The following is a 21,975-nucleotide window of genomic DNA, read 5'->3' on the forward strand; positions in this document are numbered from 1 at the left end:
AAGTTAGACAAAATTAACTTTTGTAGGACATTTTGTCTGTAACATCCACACCCTGACTGAAGATTAAAAAATGTACTTAGGCTATTTAATTATTGTTTCTAATTAAGATGTCCACTACAGTGTTAATGCATCACCAGTCACCACTGTCATCATCACTTGTGAGGTACAAGAAAACTCTTTACACACTTAAACACTACAAACTTTTCTTTACTCATGATAAAGAGTTTTACTTTTAAAGTTGATAATATTAGGATATGAGGATTTACACAGAAATGTATAAATGTACTTTAAAGTTTACTTTAAAGGCCTAATTATAGGCCTGTGTAACTGTGGGACTCCTGCAAGTCTCACTGGTCTTGACATAGATTCTTTTTTCCCCCCCTACAGCACCATTTACATATGGGACTTCCTTCACTGCAGGCATGAGCAATGAAATTAAATGAATCACAATAATGATATAAATACTGCAGTGTAATGTGTTTTTATTGTTTCTAAAGTGCCAACAATAGCAAGTCAGGCCATCACTCTTGCTTATTACACCTTCACACATACAGCATGGTGTACTGAATGGCTTCGGTAAAAATGATGAACGCGCAGGGAGCAAGGCAAGGCGGTTTTAGGACCAGGTTAAGCAGCGTTCATTAGGAACAGCAAGTAGAACAAAACATGGACAAGCAGAAAGAAAGCTACTCGTGAATGTTTTAATTGTTTGATTTTTCTGCCGTGGGAAGAACTTTCTTTTGTTTCACGCCTTGAGTCCACTGGGCATGGCTTTGACGCCGTTTTGGTCCGTTCTCCATACGGCTTCATGTCCCATCAGGAGCGTTTAAGAAGTGAGCAGTTGTTTAATTTTTAACTTGCTCAGATTTGGTAATTTTCCCTTGATTTATGTGCTAATACCCTGGGTGAGTACGCTACGTAGTTAAGCGGTTTCCTTTTTGTCTGTCTTTACAGTTGGGAGTCTGAACAGGGTTTATTTTTAAAATTGACTGGATTATTTTGTCTCTTATATGTCTGACTTCCAATCAGCTTGATTTACTCTCTGCTTGCTTGATGATTATGAAACATGCTGTGATGCATCTGGAATAACATTGTGTAGAACGGCTCAGATCAGCAGTCACATCATCAATTTAAAGGTCCAGTGTGTAAGATTCAGTCGGCTACCACATTTACAGAATATGGCTTTCATTTGTGTACAATCACTGTATTGCCAGCAGCAACTACACTGCTACTGTAGATGCCACTAAATTCTGCACACTGCTCTTTCAGGTTCCGCTTTCCAGCCCTTCTCTCTCTCCCATGATGGAGCCAGTAACTCATTAGTCTCCCAGCTAGTACTGTAAGTCAACTTGTAGATTACAAGATTGCCGTAATAACTTCCCAGATTTGTAAAATCCTGTGTCAGTTATTACAAACAAATATGTCATGTTTTGGCATCGTACAGTAGAAGCCTTTAAACTTGTGGCTCTCTCTCTGAAACAACTGGTACAGGTAAATATTTTTGAGCCCTTGCTTACTACATGTGAATGTCCACCCCCATCAATTTTGGCACCATTAACAACATCAATATATTTAACATTACCCTTCTAATTTATTTTCAGTGACGCTATCAATAAAACGTTGTACTCCTAAACCTCCTGACTGACTGACCTGACTGAAAAATGCACTCAAACTCAAAGCAGTAGATTCATAAAACCCCCAGCCCAAAAAACAGGACTTAATGAAACCTCATGGTCACAACTGCAGGTTGTTCCAATAGTAACAAGGCTATGGCCAAGGGAAACATTTAAACATCCAAAGACCTCAGCTGGGGCTACTTAGCTACTTAGTCTAGGTTACTGTAGTGATTTGTGGAAGAGGCATCCATTTGTCCTAGTTGAGCTGGCAGTGCGGTAGCTATCCTACATGGAAAACAGCCCCTGGTGAAAATGACTTTCCATTACTTGTGACCCCCATCTGTAAATGATGTTCCCCACTGATAGGATAAATCGCTGCCTTACATATCAACCAGATTTTTTGTTGCAAGATAATGAAGGCACATAGTGTGACCCCACAATGTAGAAATACCTCCCTAAAAATAGAATAATGTATTCATGTTTTTCTAGATGTTTGGATGATGGATGATATTCAGGGGAGCCGTGTGCTTCCACAGTCTCCGTCTGAGGAACCTAAAATATGAAACAATGTCATCTCGCAGTAGTATTCTTGTCATATTTGTTTTTTTTCTTTTTTTTGTATTTTCATATTTTTCTCTGGATCATGACACTTTATTTCTGTATAGTCAGCATCTTAGAAGATATATTGATCACATCATTAGAATGCAATGAATGGGAGAGCATGTTAAAATTGATTGCTGCAGGGATGCTTCTGAAAGAGATATGTTTCATTGCACAACTCACAAATCAATAGTCTCAAAATAACAAATGATCTTGTATCAAGTTATGTGCTCATGGCTATCTGTCATAGTGTGTCAGTGTGCGTGTGTGTGCAGTGTGAGTACACTGTGGCTCGTTCATTTAGCAGAGAGCACTGAAGCAGAATTTAGTGTCATAACAAAGCAAAAGAATCAATGCAGAAGCACTCTTGATCTCTGTTCTGTGTAAAACAAATATCACTGGTGCAAGATGACAGCTCAGAAACAGGCAACTCTGGAGAGTGGATTAAAAAAACTAAATAAATTGGAAGTCATTTTTCATCTGTTTTTTTTTTTTTTGTTTGTTTTTTAACATTTGGGTATTTTGAATCTGAGTTCATTGCTAAATCGGTATGGTCAGTTTCATGAGCAGAGATGTCTCTGTAAGTGGGCCAGGCTGCCTGACATCACGTCCTGAGAAGAGAAACATCTCAAGATAGTTGCAAGCTCATGAGTCACACTGTATGTGCTGTCACAGTGTGCTATTCTTTAGTGGCTCAACTCAAAATAGAGAAAATGTTGTCCTGAACATGGATGCTTTAAAACTATATTAGTGATGTTGTGGTCAACATCAGGCCTGGCGCCTTGAGGGGTCTTAAGGGAACTTAACCCCCTCAGTTGCTGCCTCTGTTAAACATTTCTGTGTCTTAGCACATATATTGCTAATGGAGCTATTTTACTGCTTGTAACCTGCACGAATAGAGAAACCACTTTGCCCTAGTACTTACAAAATAGCAACATTGTGGGTGTGAGATAAAGCCAATGCGGTCACCTACACCTCAGTCAATGCAGAACTGCCAAGATTGTGACGACCAAAGCCACCACACTCATAAGATTCACTCCAAGACTACATTATAAACAAAGCTGAAATATTGCTGTGACCAATACTGATATGGTATTGGAGAGAGCACAGACCCTTACCTCACATCACTTCTTACAGAAACTCTTATTGGCCTTCTGGCTGAAAATATTAATATGTTTTCAGGCAGACTGTTAAACGTATGAAAAGGTTCCTGGGAATCATTGAAACATGCAGAGTTAATTCACTGGTTTTGCTTGAATAACTGAGGTAATAGAAAAACTTTTATCAAAGCACCCTCTTACTTCCCAAAGGCAGTTTGGCTCATCGGCAAGCAGAGCCATCTCCTGAGATTATTGGATTATTCTGTTTTTCAGAAGGGCAGCATTCATATAGTTAAACATGCATCTGTCTTTCTATAGTTCCTTACAATCAATTCAGGGATTGGCTTCAGGGCAATTTTAAGATATGTTAATTCCACAGTCAAAACACACTTTGGACTGACTGAAAACACAAAATATAAATCCCAACCTGATAGTATGCAGACCACATGAGTTATATTAGGTGGTGAGATATAGTAAAAACTTTTTACTGTAGATAATTACATAAAATACCAGATATGAACAGTATTTTTTCTTTTTCTTTTCATCTCTCTCTCTCTCTCTCTCTCTCTCTCTCTCTCTCTTCTTCTCTCTTCTCGCGCTTCTTCTCTCTCTCTCTCTCTCTCTCTCTCTCTCTCTCTCTCTCTCTCTCTCATTTGTAGGGCAAATTCTAGCCTTAAATCCCAAAAGGGCGCACACATTTGATTTTGCATAGATAACTAGCCTTGTGTGGTCTAAACTGTCCCACAGTTATTTACAAATGATTTGTTTGGATTTATGTATTCATGCATCATTAATCTATTTCAATTGTTTGCACTGATAATGAGGTATGAGGTATGGATATGTATCTTTTCCTTTATAAAACCCAAACTGATGCTAGCAAGATGGAAAATGTATCTCTTTGTTTGTCCGTTGAATCAGTCAACATCAGTATGGAGACTGGTAGTCTAAATGCAGCCATGTTTCATGGTAGAGTCACACCTGGCTCACCACAAATTGAATTTCAGCTTGCCTTTGAATGCGTTGTAAATTTAATTTGCAATGTTCAGGTTGTATATATTTTTTTCTGCAGTCCAGATATGATTGTAATCTCAATAACCCAAAAATCAGATTCAGTCTTTTGCACATCCTCTGAAGTAAATTAATAAACCAGTCACAGCTGTAGCAGTCATTATTCATTTAATTCTTAATTGCCATTTTTTAAAATACATGTATTTAAAATGTGATTAAGCAATGAATAATTACCAGTTAAGGATTTAATGTCTCAGTGTTGTAATATTGCACTGCCATTAGGACTATACACTTATGTTTTCTAATTTTGCTGAATTTGGAATATGATTAACCTTCCTGGGTCCTATTTACTAATTTCATGACAGCATTGCTGTGCATTTGTACCTGCTTAACATGCAAAGTGCATACATGGCTATGTCTACATTTCCAGAAATATGAGCAAAAAAATGAAATGCCTTTTGTGAATCATTTTTTAATTTTTTTATTTGTTAGCAGAGTCACTCATTTCTGATTTCACTAAGGTGTATATATAACATATGTTTTACTCTCTGTTGTGGCAGCAAGAACAGAACAGTTAGTTCATTATACTACACTTTCCATTTCTCTTTCTGAGTTCACACTGGGTATAATTTTAGGCTTTGAAATGAATCAAATTATCATTAGCTAATAAAAGTATTGCTCTCTAAAATCTGCAGTCTCCAAACGTGTAAACCCAGCTGGCTGTTTTCCTTCACGTATAAAGAAATGCTCAGGCTTGTTATATCCCTTAGGTCTGCATCACTTATCATGTTCCCACTGGAGTGAGATTCAATAGAAATTGATTGAGTGGTGCTCTGCACCTCTCTCTCACGCTCTCTTCACAATCCCAGTCATCCTCTAGGATATCCGCAGCCAGACCTGCAGCTCTAACCTCTCTGCACTGCTCTGACCAGGACTGTGCTGTCTTTATAGGCTGATAAATGTGCGTGCGTGCGTGCGTGCGTGCGTGCGTGGGTGCACAAGGGAGATAGATGTAGAGAGAGAGGCTGACTGAGTGTGTGTGTGTGTGTGTGTGTGTGTGTGTGTGTGTGTGTGTGTGTGTGTGTAATATGCAGTATATATGGGTGAGAGGCTAAGATAGTGTGGTTTACTGTGCTACTGCAGCCAAAAGAGAGGAAAGTGACATTTTTTCTCTCTGCAGACTTTTTGTTCACCGCTTTTTAAAAAGGTGAGAGTATGCAAATCATTTTCTCAACCTAATTTTAATACAAGCCTTTTTTTTTTTACATTTCTTTATTTTTTTGCTTTCTGATATTACCATGAGTTGAGTTTTTAACTGAAAATGTAAATGAATGCATTTTCCCGTCACTAGTGTTATTTTCAATTTTTGAAACTTTATTAATCACGTTGAACGTGAAATTACTTCTCCGCACTTAACCCATCCACACATGCACATGCATAGGGTCACACACTCAAATTGACAGATGCCAGATTTACTGGAGTGGCGGGCATCAACTCACAGTGCCCAGGGAGCGGATGTTGAGGGGGGAGCAGCGAGAGCGGGGATCGAACCCCCAACCTTGGGGGTTATTTGACTACGCACTCTACCACTGAGCCATATTTTGACTTCAGTCTTCATCTGTCTGTATTTCAATGTGCAAATTGAAAAGATGCATAAAACAGGTGGATGTTGAAAAAAGGACAGAAAAAAGTAATGTTTCATTTCATTACTACACATCTACTGACTTGGAACAGTTGGAAAAAAAAGTGATTGATTGAATGTAACACTGTCAGGCAATAGTCTAGATGTAGCAATGATGATATTTCTGTATCCTGGGCACAGTAATTTGTTTGGTTGACAGAAGTATCTTTTAAAAGTGTCCCGGTGAGTTCAAAAACATTTTGTTTAATCCATGCTGCTCATAATAATTACGATTGTAACATTTCATGAAGTTAATATGTCTCTATAATTTCTCAGGAAAACACTGGTCACAGAAAACAAATATTGCTACAGATGCTATGCCAAGAACAAAAGAAGAAAAAGAAAAAGGAGATTAACAGTATTGTTTATACTATATACAATATGATTTAGGTTGTGAAATTGTGCACTTACACATGCACCTGGGCAAACCTACAGATTGCTTGTTATTCTCCATTTCATCTGCAAGATGTGAAATCTTGATATATAGCACATTATTTCAAATGTCAATTCTTCTGCCCGCCCCTTTAGATGATAGAGCTGTTCATCTAAAGCAGCTGGAGAAACACGACTTGCAGCTTTAAATCTAGACTCGTATTTCTAAACCTAAGAGACCTGAGAATCCAAAAGCTACTAAATGTTAGGTCCTATGATGTTGTGGCTGTAAAAGGTAAATGTGGCTTTTCATCTTATGTATTTACCTTCTCTAAAGGTATCTGTGTTAGTGTGACAACCTAAATAACTGGTATATTGACCTCTACCTGACAGCCAGTGATATAAAAGCACTTCAGAGAGCAGAGACTTAAGAGGCTGGAAAGAAAGGAAAAGACCAAAAGAAAAGTCAGTGTTCACCCAGTGGTCGGGAGTCCTTTCAGTGTTGTAAAATACCTCAGCCCTTTGTTACTGTGCACATTTAATGAGCTTCTGGCCTTTACGATTTCTGTGTTTAATTTCTTTGCAAATGAATATGTCTTGTTTGCAGCACTGCGGCTTGTCAGAGGTCAGAGAGATCATCTGCAGCTTCAATAAAATGTTTTTATTCACTTTTGAAATTGTTACAAAACTATTACATGTAAATTATGAAGGCTCCTAACTCTTGGATTAAATGGATCTGCCATTACCTCAGCACCTGGATGCTTTATTTTATTGATCTCCTCTTTAAGGCTTTTACTTTGTAACCTGCAGTTCTATAAGATTGATTTGTAGGCTTTTAATTTGTGCTATGACGTGCTGATTCATCACATAGCCTGCAGATCTGCACATCAACTCCTCCACTTGGTCTGCATATTCTCTTGTTGACTTTCTCTCAGGCTGCCTGTCACCTTGTCTCAGTCCTCTCTGCCCGTCTCTCCTTCTGTCTGTCTCTGCGGGATCGATTACTGTCATAATTAAAAGTCTAACATGAAGGCCCATTGATTCAGAGGGTCTATTACGGCTGTGACCTGTGGTCTGCTGTATGTCTGCCTGTGGTTTTATGTGTGTTTCTGTGTGTTCGGTTCAGCTACTGTCTTCTTGACTACTGTGCGTGTGTTTGTGTGTGTGCAAATCATAATTATATGATTTTAGTTAAGCAATGGCAAATGTTTTATGTAAACATCCCTGCAGCAACATTCAGAATACTAACTCACATTTACAGAAGTTAACCTCAAGAAAATATTTGTATACAGAGAGTTGCACACACACACACACACCACATTTAACAATTATTACCGTATATTAAATGTATTGCATTATTATCAATTAAGATTGGCAGATTAACTCATCTCGATTCAGACTCTCCTCTGTTGTGACTAATTGATCTAACATTTATCCCAGCATTGAGATTGGCTGCACTTATTAAGTAATTGAAATATGTAATGTGATAGATCGTCACTTTCTGAGCTGGATCACTCACACACTGTAGATCCTGATTAATTTAATTATCTCATGGTCTAAACACACACCTCACCTCATTCACTGAATATGTATGAATATGTAGCACCTCTGCTTCTCTTGCATGAAGCTTAATGTAAAGTGTTTCATAACGGCTGACAGTGCAAGTGCAGGTACAAATGCAATGTGTCATAGATAATTGAAATATTTCTGCAACTCTTTTTTTCTGAACATCGCAACATTAAGATTAGTGCAAAGTTTTTAAAGCCTTGCATCGCTACAATTTTAATACACACAGGCGTTAAGTGACAGCAGTTGCCCTTTTGTAAATGTAGTTGACTAAGAATTCCATTTCCTGCCCTGCAAAGATAACAAATATCTCATTTTTATTTGTCCTCAAAATGAGCTCATTGCACTAACAGGGTCACTAACAGTGTTGGCTTCATTGTTTTTACTGACATGATTTCTAAACTAATCCCAACATTGGAAACAAATCTACATAAATTCAACTATTTAATAATTATCTCAGTAAAAGAGAAACATGTCCCTTTAACCTCATCAGTGTTGCCATGAGTTATGAATGTTGTTTCCCTAAATTGAATTATCCTTTATCATGTAAATAATTATGCACGGTATAATTTGAAACATGACTTAGTTCAGTGAAAAGATGTCACGTTTGTACATCATCAGTTTGTGACTTTTATCACGTTGGTTTATGTCTTCATAAAACAAACTTTTTTTAATTTGTGCACAGTAATGAAATCAAATTAATTTTCTAAAAAGTCATTGGTGTAGCCTCTTCATCTTGAATGTAACTTTGAGGTTATTTTGGTACATGTGGTATAAAAGGAGACATGGATTATATTAGTATTATCTGTTTTTTCCAATGATACTTAAAGCTAGATTTATGCTTATATTGAGTAGAATATTTAAACCCAATATGTCCATTTAATGACTGCAAATAATGAATGACAATTCATAAATAAATCTTCAGTCAGTTGTATTGGTAAAAGTGAGCAATTTTTACAACAACAACTTGGTTTTGATATGTATTGATAAAAGTTTGTCTCCACTCTTCTTCACTGTCCACTAATGAATAGCAATTTAAAGTTTCCCCTGTTGCCCTTTGGCATCATTTCCCTGTCACTTTGTGCTGTGAGACACAAAATGAAATGAAAACCTTTTTCTGCTCAAAAGCTCCAGTAGGACCATGTAATGAAACCTGTTTGATGACACAGTAAACGACTTTTATTTTCTTGGGGGAAAAGACAGTCTAAAAGCCATTTTTCATTGGTGTAAAGGGGGCAAAAGGCAGGTTTTGGTGTGGCAAGTGATGAATGGTTAGTGGGAGGGAATCCATCTGCTGCATCAACACAACGGAAATGGGATCGTCCACTGATAAAAAATTGCACAGAGAAGACAAGCCTAATTCACACACAAGACCCCAACACACTGTAGAGTACAAAAGAGTGTGTGTGTGAGAGAGAGAGGGAGAAAGAAAGGATGTCTTTCAATCAGTCTTTCAATTCACTCCTCTCTCCCTCTGTCTCTCTGTCTGTCTCTCTCTCTCGCTCTAGTATTCACTAGTGGCTGTGAGCCATCCCGACTAAATACCAACTATCTATCATTGAGATATTTCATATTTTTTAAATTCAATAAGCAGATATGATTTATGTAGTAGCTCAAGCCGCTTTGGTATAGAATTATGTTGAGGTATAGGAATATAGACAATAATATACATTAAGTTTTTTGTGTTTTTAGATTTAAATGTACAATAATATAAAATAAAAATCTCCAGATGGTTAGAAACCACGTTAAGTTTTTTATGAATATCCTTGAAGTTTTACGTTTGGGAGACTGAATTGCATTATATGCAATTACATTGTTTACTGTCGTATGCTAGCTTCCTGAAAAAGGGCAAGCTTTAACTTTACTTCCTGTTACTTCACTTGGATCTGTCACTGTTCAGAAATATGGATCTGCAGAGTTTGAAACAAATGTTTTCACTTTCATCTGCTAAAGATGGAAAGTTTCTCTGTGCTCACCCATAATGTAAGTTTAAGATGTGTACACATAAGCAGCTCCTATAACCCAAAATGTGCCTAGATGTCAACTTTCAAGATACTGGATACCTTTTTTCATCATTTGCTGCTGTTCTCTGTCCCGCCATATATAAAAGCGATGTTAGTCCAACAGTCCAACACCCATCTATTTCATTCAGGAAACAACGCTAAAATGTCATTCATATACTATAGAACTTAATCGCTTGCTTAGATTATGTTCAGAGGTTACATGTTTTTGGAAAATGAAGTGCTACATTTATGGACTGCACTGAAGCCATGCAGTCATGATGAAAAGCATACATAGTGCAGGACATCCAAGTTTGCAGCGTTTCTGGTTAAGATTAGGGGAATACTGTCATGCATAAACATACCATAAAAGTTAAATAATGGAGTTATTACAGGGGGATATTGTACTGTGAGGGGAAAAAAATGTTAGAAAATGCGAAGATCAGTTAGTCTTTAAAGAAGCGCCAATCAGCAATGTTGGAATCAGCTAACATGCAGTAATACATTTTTTTTTAACTCAAAATGTGTCTTTTGCTTAATATGAGACAAAAATATGTTATTGAAATGATGACGTGAAAGTCAATGACAATTACATACAGTTCCAAAAAATACAAAACTGCAGTAATCTTGTCATACTGTACTGAACTGTCACTCTCTCCCGAGTGTTTTGATTGACAGCTTTTCAAATCTTTAATTGTAACAAATCCATTGTTTATACAGCTTTACATAAAACAACAGCAGTTGGGAGCTGTGAATCAAGTCAACAAGCAGAGGACACTTAATCACTCTCTCTTACTCTCTCACAGCATACTGTGTGACTTCCTGAGATTAGCATAACAAAAATAGGATTTTAATTCTTTTTACAACATTTCCATCATTCATTCTTCCCAACTTTCTATATAAAACTTACTGCTATTGTTTTGCTAGGCTTAAACCAAGATGGAGGAATGCAAATTATTTATCACAGACATTCATTCATGTTGTCTTAGTTCATGCTCCGATATTTTGCGATTGCAGCATTTTTCAGTGGCTGCTGGGCCGGAGCACAAACTTCAGAAATATAATATGATTTACATTCTGTGTTGTTTTCACAAATACTGTACAATGTCGTCCGAGGAAGCAAACAGGACCATCTGTAACTTTTTCTTCTCTTTGCAGGACAGCATACCAGGAGTTTATGTAGTGATCGGTTTTGGTCACATGTACCTGGCCATATATATATATATTGTTCTTAATAGATGGTTACTCGTTTACATATGTTGTTTTTGTTTATTGTTCTGATTCTGATATGTGTTTGTGAATCGGTCTCTCTACATCTCTATATTGTGGTATCAAAGTATTTTTGAATGCGTGTACCCAAAACGTTTTGAAGACGAAACACTACATGTCTTAAAGATTTCTTGAAACTTCCAAAGTACTCTCGCATGTGTAATGGAAAAGAGCATGCCACTAATCTTGTGAAAATTGTCAAAATTATCTGGTTTCTTTGCAACATGGTCAAACACCAGATTGTCGTCACAAAGAAAAATTACGTTTGCATGTTTCATTCGCTGAAGTGACGAATAGAACCAATGTTTACCTGACAAAGACCTCCAGCTGCAGCGTGAATTATGAGTGCTGTCTGTCACTGACAAAGGTGGATGTTCTCATTAGTGCTGCAAAACCTCTCAGGGTGGAAGTAGGCTCGGAAGTTAGAGTCAACAAAGCCTGTGACACTTGCAGGCTGCTCCTAATTTGCCATGTTCTTTTAGCTCCCTGTTTTGGTTTTTAAGCTTGTAACTTTGCTGTTTTTATTCAGTGTCTCCAGGAACAGAAAACAGCTGTTTTCCCCATTGTACACCACCTGCCCAGCACCAAACAGCAGACAGACAAAGTTGACAACTGGCTGGTGAGCATAGTGAAACATTTAGCAGAGGTAAAGGACAATGAGTACTGGACATTTTTAGGTCACACACACACAACTCCAAATAAATCTTAATGTTAATTGGTAAAGAACTCTTTGCTAATGTGCGCATATCAACTTTATTAGGTAATAATGTGTCAGTGTTGGGTTCATAGCTTGTTCTGCTGCTCCAAAATAGCCAAAACAGATCTCTTATTTATAGTATATTTATAGTTAACTTAACAAAATCTTTTTGGTGCACCTAAACCTGACCAAACTGTAATTGTTGTGGTGGCAGAACATTCATATAGTATTTATCCTTTTTTTGGAAAGCAAAGGCAAAACAACATTGTTGGTCAGTTTGGTTTATATGAGAGTTGACGTCAAATACTCCTCATACTGCATGTAAAGTATCAAATACATTATAAATACATTGCAATATATCTTTTCCAAAAATGTCTAAACAGCCCAACTTTGCATGTTGATTTCCCTCATGAAGAGGACAAACAGAGATGAGTATCTTTCCCTCTTACTATGTTTGAAGAACTAACAGTGGAGCCAAGTTCCTTTTGTTTATTTAATCAGCCTTCTTTTCTGGAAGAAACCCAAGAGAAAGCGACACAATTTTCAGAGAATTTGCAATTCCTCTGAGCTGAAAACAACCCGGCCAGCAAAGCATGTCATTTTATCTCTCAGAGGGTGAGCGAGACATCCTCAAGTGCAAACAGGGTTTGGTTTTTTGTGTTTACGTGGGCGTGCATGCGTGTGTGTATTTGACAGAGTGTGCCGCAGGAGGTGTGCTGCAACAAAAAAAAATACTCTTAGTAGCACACCAGACGAGGAAAGCAAATGACTACTTTCCCCCTTTTTTACCATGTTGATAGAAGAGCCTCGATATGTTCCTGTTCTTTTCTCAGCAGGGAAAGGTGTATCTACATTTGCCACTGTGAGCTTATATGCGTCTCCTTTTTCATGTGTGTGTATCTAAAGTTTTTTTCCTGCAGTGCTCCATTGTTCCTCTGTTGTTGTAAGAGAGGTGTTTGTTTGCTCGTTGAATATAAATGGTAGCTTACAGCACATTGGTAATTGTCAATAACATCCTGGAGCTTCAGGTAAAGACACGATGCCAAGCTAAAGACTTATAAAGATGAAGACATATTGTGGTTCACACACATCTCAGGTTGTGTAATGTAGAGTGTGGGAGTCTTTACCAGTAATTTGCATTTCAAATTCTTTTCAGGGGAATGCTGTATGCTTAGCAGTTCAAATGTGTAATTGCTATAATGCTAATTTAATCTCTCCCCTCTCCTGGACAGGTGCAGTGTCAGAGAGAGAGCGAGTGGCAACAAGAGAACAAAGTGCTCACAGAAAAAGGTACTGTGCTCACACACAAATACAGACACACTCCTACGTGTTGAGACACATTAATGAACATCCATATTTTCCCTCTGGCTATAGTGTAATGTTCAATTTAATGCTCTAATGTCCCTTAATGACTGCTTCATGTGCATGGGCTTATTGTGCATCTATCAACCTGAAGCACATCTAATCAGACAATTAGCCCTCATCTTGGGCTAATTTCCATGTATGTATTCATCACCACAACTGACTGTCTAAATAGGAACACGAATACATTGTCGCTTTATCACACACGCGTGCACACACATCTGTCTGCATGTGTGGACAAACTGAGTAAAGCTTAGCATCAAGCTAAAACAAATACCTGCAGTTATGAGTACCTGACTGTAGAGCAGTTGATGCTGTTCAGAAGTGTGGTCAGAGACTGTGACAAAAACATCACCCAGTGCAAACAGCATCAGAGAGGAGAGTATGTTTTTTCTGCCTGTGTCGTTCTGATCCAACTACTGCTGCTGAAGGTAGCACACTGACTATGGATGAGTGCCTACGCTTCAAAATACCCAGACTATCCCTTTAAGGAGCTTCCACACTACTGCGTGGAAAGAGGGGAAGGCATTAGAGGGGATGTTTCGATCATGGCGGTATGGGGTATGAATTAGTGACCACCCACGTGCACAGGCACCTGCTGCCCAGAGTTCACTTCACTGTTAAATTTGTGCTGGTAACTATCTGACAACATATGCCACTTCTGGACATGCATTACTTTTTGGGTTGGTGCTTATGAACGCTGGCAGCATCCAGGATTTTTCCTGCACGGCGGTATTAAACATCCTTTACAAATATATATCATTAAGTGCCATAACGTCTACATTTATGAACTACTGATCAAGACGCTAGCAAAATAATTTTTTATTATTTTTTTGTGTTCTTTGCTCAGCAGCAATTCTTTTGACTTTCTCCGATACGGCGAATGCTTTGTTTATAAATCTCTGTCCAATTTTTTTCATTTTAAATTCCCCATCAATTCCCAACACATTGAGGCCTCTTGTCTGCATTTCAAATGGCTCACACACAGGATCTGAACTAGACAGACCAACCTAGCAAAAAAGTTGGATTAACTGGATGTGCTTAGACCACTAATTTAATTTTCCTAATTAAAATGGAGGAGAAACATTCTCTCTTCCTCTGTTTTACTGTAATTAGGAAAATGAATTTTCATATCATAGTATTATTATGCAGAACCCCATTTTGGGTCCTGACTGTTTAACAAATAACAAATGTACATGAACGATCAAATCAGACTATTGGCCCTTAAATTTGCACAATGATGGAATCAAGGTGTGTGGCACAGCTGAGATTGGGTCCGTATTTTTGTTTTTGTCACTTTAGCACCAAATTAAAACACCACCAGCTGCTCAGGCCTCATCTTATCCGAATCACAAGTGATAAGAACAGTTGTCTTGGTTTGGGTTGGCAGAGGTAGATCTAAAATGAGTTAAACTGCTGGCCTCTTCCCCTTTGATTTATATTTTCATATAGTGTACATGCATTGTAATAACAGGTAAATATGTAATAATAAGTAAAAATGTTCAAACCAGTTTTATATTGATTAAATGCTGGACCAGACAAAGTGTTGCATGTTATTCAGCTGCTCCCAAGTGGGACATAATCAGAGCTCATGGATAACAGCGGATTTGCAAGGCAATTTTTTGTTCCTGCGGATCTTTCACAGTAAAAGCCAGCTGTTTCTGTCTACTAAAACACTGCAGTGATTTTGATTTCATACAGAACAGTTGAGTTTGTATCAACAGCATAATGAAGTAACTTTAACAGAGCAAATGGGAGCAGATCAAAACGAGGTTTACCTTTCAATCCGTTACACAACTGTAAAACAAACTATAGAAACTATAGCTAGCTAAGTACTTCGCTAGGATAGCAAACAGATGTGATAAGGGTTAATGACATGAAGGCCGAAACACCAGTTTTCTTTTCTATCAGTGGTGAATTACCACCTTACTCTGTCTCCGACTGGTCAGTACTCATTGCCTTTGTTGATTAGGTTGTTTAGGTTTGGACATAAGGAGGTCCTGGTGGATTGGTTGGTCTAGGTAAAGAAATATTGGTCAGGAACAGGTTTATAATATAGTCATATTGAAAAGTAAAAATGATGTGGCCATTTTTATTGTTTTTACAATGTACTGCTAAGATATGACTGTGCATCTCCATCTGCTCAGCTGTGATGCATACTCTGCTACACTAAAGGGCTGACATCTCTGAGAGCTGCTTCTTGTCTCTTTTTAATTATCTTGTGATGACTGATATATCGAACCGACACTGTCTCAACCCTAATGTCTGTACCCATGCAATGCCATGCTTCTTGTTGAATGCATTGCAATGATATGTGCATTTGATCTGCATTATCTGATTTGGGAATATCCGACACCCCTCTGACTAATTACAGTAGACATCAGTTTAACAACAAGGGTATATTCATCGCTTCATTCAATTTTCAGCCTTAGTACCTGACTAAATAGGTACATGACCTACTGTGCTTACTTACACACCAGCACCACCTGCTAAAATATTCCACACAGATTTTAATTGTGAACAGTGATTATCAAACACACACAGTGAGTGTCACGGGTGTCTTCAAGATATGTCACAAGCTCCAAAACACTGAATATCATTTTCTCTGGATAATAATAATAAAGCTTTTAGTTGTATAAACAAGATTATGATGAGGAGTTTTATGGTCCATGACCATTGCTGTGCATAATAATCACCAAGACACAATTTAAGGCAACTTATTGTTTAGTAATACAAAGTTAATGCAACATAATCAAAGTCTCCCAGTGGTTTGTTTTGAAGTAACTCTTTCTGTTCAGTTCTGATCTGTTTGCACTTTTATTTGGTAATGAACACATGATGTTGAATAATTAGATATGAGTCAAATACCTGGAGGTTTGAGCAGGTTTGACTGCATAATGTTATAATGCTATGTGTGTGTGTGCACGGTTCTGTTCTGCCGGCGGCTCAGAGATCTATTATGTCAGTGGTTTGATCTTAAATATCTGAGGTTAACACCATCCTAAGGCACTGGTATGTCTGCAAATATATTCATAGATTTGTTTTTCACAGAAAAGAGTTTAGAATGCGAATGAACAAGAGAAGTTCTTTGGGGATATAACATCTTCATCGTCTTAATTTAATACTTGGAGAGCATCGATTGCAGCAGAGAGACTAAAGGGAATAAAATGGACACGGACAGGAAGTAAAGCAGAGAGAGAAAGAGAGATGGTGACTGTCTGTAGTTTTGTACCTTTGTTTTAATTCTAACCTTTTCACTGACTAAACTGGTTCATTACTCCTGTAGCCATTAAACAAGTGAAGCGGGTCACCCGCGGCACCAGCCGTGATTTGGAATCTACTAAACATAATGTGGTCAAAGTGCGAAAGAAATTTATCTCAGAATGAACCAGTTTATTCTGATTGAGCACAGCTTCTATTTCATTAGCAGAAAGAAAGCCTCTATGACAACAGTATCTATTGAAACAGGTGCGAGGGATTAGAAAACAAATGGCAAGTATTTTCAAGACAAATTATGGGAATATGAGCATGAGAGGGGTGATTTCAAACACAAGACAAACATACAAACATGGAGAAAGAACCTGAAGAATGGCAGGGAAAAGAAAGAAGCAGCCGAGTGGAGACAGGAGGTGAGAGTGACAGCAGTGGAAGTCTTTGATCTCCGGTTTCTAATCAATGAGGATTATGGTCCGTGTGCCTGTGTCAGTCCTGATTATGGTAGCAACACCAGGAGACATGGTGCATCCAGAAGAGTAGCAAACAAAACAGCCCTATTTCAAAGAGAGGTGTTCTGCACAACCCTGTCTGGATGCAGCTGATCGTGTCTGAAGTATTTGACAAGATTCAGAAATTCAACATCCAGATGGATTCCAAATTTACAAAACAGCAGAGAGCGTGAATATGAAGCCAGTGTGGAAATCTTTGCCATACCTAAACATAGTGCTGTGCTCATGTGCTGTCACACCTGAGTCAACCAAAGCACTACATTGTGACTCTAATATATCAGCAGCACATCTCCACTATTGGGAGTAAACACAGTGAATGCATGACACAAGAAACCACACGTCCACGTTACAGAAGATTATAAACTGCAACACAAGGACAGATGGACCCTGGAGAATGACTTGAAAATCTTGGATGTGAATTCTTACAATGGCAGACAGACTTCACCATGTATGTCTTGGGAGTTAGGATGTCAGGATTTTCACTGACGTTTGACACAGCTTTTGGAATCTGATTTGACTGTTTTTTCCTCTTTTGTCATTTCTCACAACATTGCAATGCACAGAACACATTTTTTTCCCCTCTTTTGCCTCATCTCATAAATTACAATACAAATGACAACACATGCACACTGTTCATATACATACGGGTGTCAGTCGGTAACATACAGGTGCAGCAAATTGACCCTGAGCTGCTCCATCGTATATATATATATATATATATATATAGAGACGAAGATCAAGCCTTTGTATATGCGCACTCAACCAGGTGAGATATCTTATCAGAAAATAATAACAGATGTTGTCACAATTATCTAGAGTCCAAAGTGACACATTCACAATGCTTGTGTTGTCAAACCAGCAGTGTAAACATCAGAATTGTTAAAAATGAATGCAAATTATTTAAATAATTAAAAAGAAAAGCAGAAAATCTTCACATGTGAAATCTGGACCTGGAATCTGGAACAAGTTTTTCCCGGATGGGTTACTTTTGTGGCTGAAAGGTAAATCTAATAGTCTGTAGAGGGATCAGCTTCAAAAGGTTAATGGCAATCCCTGTTGACTTCTGTTAATGGTATCTGTACAGTTTTAGTTGTTAATGATATATTTGAACAGGGTTCTCAAGAAAACCAGGCAAAAATTTTCTGAGCAAAAGATTATGTCATCAAATTTTTTTTAAATTTTGTAACCACAGTGGCACCTAGCATGCAAGTTCAAGTTCAGGTCAACTTTATTATCAATGCTGCCATATGTACAGGACATACAGAGAATTGAAATTGTGTTTCCATCTGCAATTACACTATTCCACTTTGCAGAGGTTTTAAGTATACAGTAATCTATGGTATGTATCTAAGAAGAATTTCTTACACCACAAACCAAACCATGTCATCCACCCTTTCCCTGAACTAGTTTCAATGCAGAAGAAATGTCTAATTAAGTCTTGGAAACAAGAACTGTCCTTTTAAATTATGCTTTTTATATTTATAGATGTTCCCTTACTGGTGAGATTTTGTTCTATTTCTACTTTTGGTCGGTTAATACCATGCTGCTGAAAACAGTCAGAGCATTCTGTCACTATGACAGGCTCTGCTAATGAACTGGACCTTTGAATCTCCTCCTAACAGCCTATTCCTGGAACTGATAGCATCACAATCTGATGTCCTGGTACAGAGATGTAGCCAAGATAACCGAACATGTTATCTCGGCTACATCTCTGTCTGACCTTACGTCCCTCTGCACTGAAAGCTTTGCCAATTTGACCCTGTTTTCGCACGATCAATACTGGACTGGACTTAACTGTCTGACCTCACCTCTTAAAAATCTGGACTTGTAAAATATAATAATAATGCTTGTGTGATTTTCTGTACAGTGATTTGTTCAGGTGCAATAAACATACGTATAATACACATTTTCAAAGAACGTAGCTTTACAGTACAAGCTCTGCTTGACTAAAAACTAACTTATATAGAGAGTCAGAGTAAACAAGGTGATAGTAGGCATCCGGCACAACGCAAATTACCCGAGCATGCCCCAATGTACAGATTGTACAGTTCTTGTTGAATAGAAATTGCAACTGTATCTTACAAGCAACAGCGGAACGGACATGAAAGCAAGTTGCAAGAAAGAACACCATTTGTAAATTGCGAAACATAGGGCAATCAGACCAACAAAAACAGACATAGACCAGCATACTGCAGTTCAAAAGCTAGCTGTTCTTTAAGTACGTTTTTAAAGAGTTTGGCTTGATCTCATCAGACAGGTTTTTCAAAGAGTGTGCCTGGTCCTGATGAAGAAAGCTTGATAATCCGTAGTCGTCTGTCTAGACTGTGAAATGACCAGAGCAGCGTTGCCTCAGGATCTCAAGCTGTGCTCTGGCTCATGAGGGCTTAAAAGCTCAGATACAGCTAGGCACTAGTCCAAAACGTGTCTTAAAGGTAATGAATAAAATGTTTTAAATCATTCCTTCTTTGCACTGGCTGCAAATAAAGTCAGAAAAGTGCCGGTCTTCTATAAAAGCAAGCTCAATAGCTTCAATAAATTTGGGTTAAATCCACCTTTCAAGGTGAATTTTTGAGACTTTTCATAGTAAGTGGAAATCTAAATTCTAAATCTAGCAGGCTCTTTAAACAAGAACGAAACCTTACTCCATAGTGGCCCTACGCCTACTCCCATAAAACGATTGTCCAGGGACTTGACTGGATTATTTGCCTTACATTTCATGGCTGAAGCTGTTCATGTCCCTTCAGTGATTAAAGTCTAAGATTCCTTTACCTTGATCAATAATAAAATCCTTGCCAATCTGTACCAACAGTTTGTAGCTTAATCAATAATAAAAGTCTTACGAGTTCAATCATACCTTAATCAATAGTTTCCATTTTAACCGTGTGACTCAACATGACCTCAGTCATTGATGAAGGTCCAACCAATATGACCCTTCTGGGACAAATTGTATGTTTGAATTCTAGACCGACTGTAGATATTTGATTGTTATCACATTTCCCCAATCCAAAAAGGACACTATATTTAGAAACTAGTTTCACATAATCGAGACAATGTCACCGCAAACACAAGCCAAATACCCATAATAATGCTTGTCAATAAAGCAGGCTTTTAAAATAACCACCTATTGTGGTTCTCTGCCATTGAGCTGTTTATTTGGTAATTGAATACAATCCCTACTGAGCGCCGGGAGCACTTCTTCCCTCGCTGTCGTGGCACTGAACAGACAGCAGCAACAGAAGAACGTGTCAATCCTTTTGATCCTCCGTAGTTGCTTTATCGTCTCCGCACAGCTTATGGTATTGGATTGTTGCTACATTTTGTGTCATTTTAACCCACCTTTAAATCATAGAAAAAAGAGAAAGACATCTAGCACAGATGGAAAGAGGCAGACTTCTTTCTCTTTTTTTTCCCCCTTCTGTACCCATTTACTGAAAGGTACAGGAGAATAAGAAGAAACAGAAGCCTTTGAAAGGGGAAGATGAAAGGAGAGAAATGGCTTATTAGAAAAGTGGGGAGAGGAACAGACAACAACTGTTCACGAGGTGACAGACAGGTTTTTGAGGTTTTGTGTCCAGTTTTTGTTTTAGGTCATGCCTGAGCAAAAAGATATGGGAAGATGAAGAGAAATGAGAGAGAGAAGACAGGGAACTACAAGAGCATGTCAAACTCAGGTACTGCTTGATGTGTTTTATGCTTTCTAAAAACCTTGCTCGTGTTTTGTGCCTAATACATATAAGCTAACAGAAATACTTAGAAAAAGGAAATAGGCAAACCGTACCCAGCTGTGAGGAGAATTCAGACAATAGAAACAGTTTTTGTTTTGTGCATTGTGATTGAATTCCATGCCTGATATGCAAAGCAGTTTTTGTTTTTCTTTAGCACTTTCTAAATACATGAATAATAAATAATCCTCAAAGTGGTCAGTGGGGAAGTCTGCAATGGTAAATGAGTTTGCTCAAAGCCATGTATATTGTGACATGGCGAAATGGTGGTTATTCAGCAGACAGAGAGAGAGAGAACAAATCCTTTCAGTTCATCCTGACTCATAGATGGGTGAACTCAGAAGTATTTACCTTCAGTGTCAAAATTTTTAGATGTTCCCTGTGCCCTTTTTTCTTGATCTCTCTTGCCCACATATATATTTTTATATTTCATCTTTTTATTTTGTCTGTATGCCTGAATGTATCCTTTGTTCTGTCTGCTATCCTCTTATAGCATCACTTTAAATGTGCAATGAGACCAGTAATCTTTCCTCTGAGGTCAAAGATGAAGGAAAAACTGCTTGAGTCAAGAGCATATACCTTTGTATTCTTTGCATTTGATCTGGTTAGGTTTGCTTTCATATTACAAATTATACATGGAATATGTCATTATCACCCATGTGAGCTGCATATCACTATACTTGGTGTGTAGCTGGGTGTGTGTCTGATGTTGCTGTGTTTCGTTGGTAGCTTTCTTTCTTTTAATTTTTGTCCAAATGACTCTCCATGAAGTGTCAATAAAAAAATTCGGTCTCCTCCTCTCCTCATGTGCTACTGCAGCTCATTTTGTTTCATTGCATTCATTTTCCTCTCTGCCTGTTTACAGTATACCATTAAAAAAGTTGATCCAGACCGAGACCACCTTGTGGTCCAAGGAGCACACTCTCTGGCCTCCTGCCTTGTAGGTCTGTCGATGTTTCAGTGAATAACCCTGTTAACTGGAGATTTTCCACCATTTAACAGTCTGGTTGTTACAATGCCAGCTAACAGAGTCACTTATTAAACCGAAACACCCACAAGCCATGGGATACAAATGCCACAGCTGTGGTGAATTCGGTTATTAGTAGACCAGTCTGGGTTTTCTGGTCGGGAGTTCCAGATTGCATGTTGTGGCAGCTCTGTGACTTTTTCTTTCTCTAATCCTGTCCAAAATTCAGATTGTGGGACACTTGTGATTTTGTAAGAAAATTTCAATAGCATATACACTGACCATGTAAA

The 21,975-nt window shown here is 38.0% G+C and overlaps 1 protein-coding gene across 5 annotated transcripts in view; it reads left to right on the forward strand.

The window, feature by feature from the left end:
• tnr (tenascin R (restrictin, janusin)) overlaps positions 1 to 21,975 on the forward strand; it is a 158,933-nt gene that overhangs the window by 61,928 nt on the left and 75,030 nt on the right. For 4 of the 5 annotated variants that reach the window (XM_027285568.1, XM_027285571.1, XM_019262282.2 and 1 more), the window contains one exon: positions 13,142 to 13,199. The gene's annotated coding sequence lies outside the window, so the exon portion shown is untranslated. The remainder of the gene's footprint in view (positions 1 to 13,141; positions 13,200 to 21,975) is intronic. The other variant, XM_027285570.1, reaches the window with a different exon arrangement.

This window comes from Larimichthys crocea, chromosome XII (assembly GCF_000972845.2).
Source record: "Larimichthys crocea isolate SSNF chromosome XII, L_crocea_2.0, whole genome shotgun sequence".
In the NCBI taxonomy this organism is placed as follows: Eukaryota; Metazoa; Chordata; class Actinopteri; family Sciaenidae; genus Larimichthys; species Larimichthys crocea.